Source organism: Mesoplodon densirostris, chromosome 3 (assembly GCF_025265405.1).
Source record: "Mesoplodon densirostris isolate mMesDen1 chromosome 3, mMesDen1 primary haplotype, whole genome shotgun sequence".
NCBI lineage: Eukaryota > Metazoa > Chordata > Mammalia > Artiodactyla > Ziphiidae > Mesoplodon > Mesoplodon densirostris.
In genome coordinates, this window is record NC_082663.1 from 102,757,952 (window position 1) to 102,763,108 (window position 5,157).

Here is a 5,157-nt window from a genome sequence, read left to right on the forward strand (position 1 = left end):
AGAATCTCAATCTCATAAGATCAAATCTCAGCAAAAACACATTTCAAACATTACATAGTTCTGCATAGTATTCTCTAAACTTGATAATGTCTAATACATCCTAAATTTCTTAAGTCATACACAATATTTCCCATGGGCTTCCCTTGATTCTCTAATTTACATTTTTTTTAATCTGCTTTACATCAAAAGCGTTTTCAGTTATCTTCCTGAGAACTTCTGAATTCTATCTAACTATATACTTAGAACTTATCAAAGAATACAACCTCAGTTATTAATTAGGTATCATTAGTTTATTTATTTATTTATTTATTTATTTTTACATGTTTATTGGAGTATAATTGCTTCACAATGTTGTGTTAGTTTCTGCTGTAAAACAAAGTGAATCAGCTATATATATAAATATATCCCCATATCTCCTCCCTCTTGAGCCTCCCGCCCACCCTCCCTATCCCGCCCCTTTAGGTGGTCACAAAGCACTGAGCTGCTCTCCCTGTGCTGTGCAGCTGCTTCCCACTAGCTATCTATTTTACATTTGGTAATGTATATATGTCAATGCCACTCCCTCCCTTCATCCCAGCTTACAATTCGCCCTCCCGGTTTCCTCAAGTCCATTCTCTATGTCTGCGTCTTTATTCCTGTCCTGCCCCTAGGTTCTTGAGAACCTTTTTTTTTTTTTTGATTCCATATATATGTGTTAGCATGCGGTATTTGTTTTTCTCTTTCTGACTTACTTCACTCTGTATGACAGACTCTAAGTCCATCCACTTCACTACAAATAACTCAATTCCATTTCTCTTTATGATTAATATTCCATTGTATATATGTGCCACTTCTTCTTCATCCATTCAACTGTCAATAGACACTTAGGTTGCTTCCATGTCCTGGCTATTGTAAATAGTGCTGCAATAAACACTGGGGTACATGTCTCTTTTTGAGTTATGGTTTTCTCAGGGTATATGCCCAGTAGTGGGAATGTTGGGTCATATGATAGTTAGATTTTTAGTTTTTTAAGGAACCTCCATACTGTTCTCCATAGTGGCTGTATTCATTTACATTCCCACCAACAGTGCAAGAGGGTTCCCTTTTCTGCACACTCTCTCCAGCATTTATTGTTTCTGGACTTTTTGATGATGGCCATTCTGACTGGTGTGAGGTGATACATCATTGTAGTTTTGATTTGCATTTCCCTAATGATTAGTGATGTTGAGCATCCTTTCATGTGTTTGTTGATATCTTCAACAATCTGTATATCTTCTTTGGAGAAATGTCTATTTAGGTTTTCTGCCCATTTTTGGATAGGGTTGTTTGTTTTTTTGATACTGATCTGCATGAACTGCTTGTATAGTTTGGAGATTAATCCTTTGTCAGTTGCTTCATTTGCAAATATTTTCTCCCATTCTGAGCATTGTCTTTTCATCTTGTTTATGGTTTCCTTTGCTGTGCAAAAGCTTTTAAGTTTCATTAGGTCCCATTTGTTTATTTTTGTTTTTATTTCCATTTCTCTAGGAGGTGGGTCAAAAAGGATCTTGCTGTGATTTATGTCATAGAGTGTTCTGCCTATGTTTTCCTCTAAGAGTTTTATAGTGCCTGGCCTTACATTTAGGTCTTTAATCCATTTTGAGTTTATTTTTGTGTATGGTGTTAGGGAGTGTTCTAATTTCATTCTTTTACATGTAGCTATCCAGTTTTCCCAGCACTACTTATTGAAGAGGCCTGTGTTTTCTCCATTGTATATTCTTGCCTCCTTTATCAAAGGTAAGGTAACCATATGTGCATGGGTTGATCTCTGAGCTTTCTATCCTGTTCCACTGTTTCTTTTTTTGTGCCGGTACCATACTGTCTTGATTACTGTAGCTTTGCAGTATAGTCTGAAGCCAAGGAGCCTGATTCCTCCAGCTCCATTTTTCTTTCTCAAGATTGCTTTGGCTATTTGGGGTCTTTTGTGTTTCCATACAAACCGTGAAATTTTTTTGTTTTTCTGTGAAAAATGCCATTGGTAGTTTGATAGGGATTGCATTGAATCTGTAGAATGCTTTGGGTAGTATAGTCATTTTAAATTGAAATCATGTCTAGTATCTTTTCCAACTACAATGCAATGAGTCTAGATATCAATTACAGGAAAAAATCTGTAAAAAATACAAACACATGGAGGCTAAACAATATACTACTAAATAACCAAAAGATCACTGAAGAAATCAAAGAGGTAATCAAAAAATACCTAGAAACAAACGACAATGAAAACACAATGACCCAAAATCTATGGAATGCAGTAAAAGCACTTTTAAGAGTGAAGTTTATAGCAATACAATCTTATCTCAAGAAACAAGCAAAATTTCAAATTAACAGCCTAAACTTACACCTAAAGCAATTAGAGAAAGAAGAACAAAAAACCCCCAAAGTTAGCAAAAGGAAGGAAATCATAAAGATCAGATCAGAAATAAATCAAAAAGAAATGAAGGAAACAATAGCAAAGATCAACAAAACTAAAAGCTGGTTCTCTGAGAAGATAAACAAAATTGATAAACCGTTAGCCAGACTCATCAAGAAAAAAATGAGAGAAGACTCTAATCAATAGAATTAGAAATGAAAAAGGAGAAGTAACAACTGACACTGCAGAAATACAAAGGATCATGAGAGATTACTACAAGCAACTCTATGCCAATAAAATGGACAACCTGGAAGAAATGGACAAATTCTTAGAAAAGTACAACCTTCCGAGACTGAACCAGGAAGAAATAGAAAATATGAACAGACCAATCAAAAGCACTGAAACTGAAACTGTGATTGAAAATCTTCCAACAAACAAAAGCCCTGGACCAGACGGCTTCATAGGTGAATTCTATCAAACATTTAGAGAAGAGTTAACACCTATCCTTCTCAAACTCTTCCAAAATATAGCAGAGGGAAGAACACTCCCAAACTCATTTTATGAGGCCACCATCACCCTGATACCAAAACCAGACTAAGATGTCATGAAAAAAAGAATACTACATGCCAGTATCACTGATGAACAAAGATGCAAAAATCCTCAATAAAATACTAGCAAACAGAATCCAGCAGCACATTAGTTTATTCTTGTGTTTGTTTCTTTTGCTTTAGGAAGCACAACCAAAAAAATATGTTGTTACAATTTATGTCAGTGTTTTGCCTATGTTCTCTTCTAGGAATTTTATGGTTTCAGGTTTTACATTTAGGTCTTTAATCAATTTTGAGTTTATTTTTTGTATAAGGTATGAGCTAATGTTCTAAACTCATCCTTTTACATGAGGCTGTCCAGTTTTCCCAGCACCATTTATTGAAGAGGCTTTTCTTCATTGTATATTCTTGCTTCCCTTGTCATAGATCAATTGACCATAAGTGTATGGGTTTATTTCTGGGCTCTCTATCCTGTTCCATTGATCTATGAGTCTGTTTTTGTGCCAGTACCATGCTGTTATGATTACTGTAGTTTGGTAGTATAGTCTGAGGTTACAAAGCATGATACTTCCAGCTCTGTTCTTTCTCAAAATTGTTTTGACTATTTGACATCCTTTGTGTTTCCATACAAATTTTAGAATTATTTATTCTAGTTCTATGAAAAATGATATTGGTATTTTGATAGGGATTGTATTGAATCTGTAGATTGACTTTTGTAGTATGGTAATTTTACACTTTAACTCTTCCAATCCATGAATTCAGTATATCTTTCCATCTGTTTGTGTCACCTTCAATTTCTTTCATCAGTGTTTTATAGTTTTCTGAATACAGGTCTTTTACCTACTTAGCTAGACTTATTACTAGGTATTTAATTCTTTTTGATGCAATTGTAAATGGGATTATTCTCTTAATTTCTCATTTGGATTGTTCATTATTAGCGTATAGAAAAGTAACACTTTTCTGTGTATTAATTTTGTATCCTGCAAATTTACCAAATTCTTTGTTGAGCTTCAGTATTTTTTTGGTGGCATCTTTAGGATTTTCTATGTATAATATCATGTCATCTGTAAACAGCAACAATTTTACTATTTTCTTCTCAATTTGGATTCCTTTTCTTTCTCTTTCTTCTCTGATTTCTGTGGCTAGGACTTCCAATATTATTTTGAATAGAAGTGGTGAGAGTGGACATTCTTTTCTTGTTCCTGATCTTGGAGGCAATAATTTCAGCCTTGCACCATTGGGTATGAAATTAGCTGTCGGATGATCATAAACAGACTTTATTATGTTGAGATATCATCCCTCTATACCCACATATGAGAGTTTTTATCATAAATGGATGTTGAATTTTGGCAGAATTGGCCTGTGAAACCCTCTGATCCTGGGCTTTTGTTGGTTGAAAGTTTTTTGATTACTGATTCAGTTTCATTACTAGTTGTTGGTCTGTTAAGTTTTCTATTTCTTCCTGATTCAGTCTTGGAAGATTGTATGTTCCTACAAATTTATCCTTTTCTTCTAGGGTGTCCAATTTGTTGGTGCATAATTGGTCATGGTAATCTCATAATGTTTTTATTTCTGTGGTATTGGTTGTAACTTCTCTTCTTTCATTTCTGATTTTCTTTATTTGAGCCCTTTTTTTCTTAATGAATCTGGCTAAAGGTCTGTAAATTTTCTTTATCTTTTCAAAGAACTATCTCTTAGTTTCATTGATTTTTTTGTCTCTATCTTATTTAATTCTACTGTGATCTTTATTATGTCCTTCCTTCTACTAATTATAGGCTTTTTAAAAATCTTTTTCTAGTTTCTGTAGGTGTAAAGTTAGACTGTTTATTTGAGATTTTTCTTATTTTTTGAAGGAGGCCTGCATTGCTATGAACTTCTTAGAACTGCTTTTGCTACATCCCATAAATTTTGGAAAGTTGTTTGTCCATTTTCATTTGTCTCAAGGTAGTTTTTGATTTCTTTTTTGATTTCTTCATTGACCCATGCCTATTTAGTAGCATGTTGTTCAGTCTCCACATATTTGTGATTTTTCTCCAGTTTTCTACTTGTAATAGATTTCTAGTTTCATACAGTTGTGATTAGAAAAGATACTTGATGTGCTCTCCATCTTCTTAAATTTACTGAGACTTGATTTATGGCCTAACATGTGAGCTATTATGGACAATGTTCCATGTACACTTCAAAAAATGTATATTCTGCTTTTTTTTTGGATGAAATGTCCTGTAGATATCTATTAAGTCC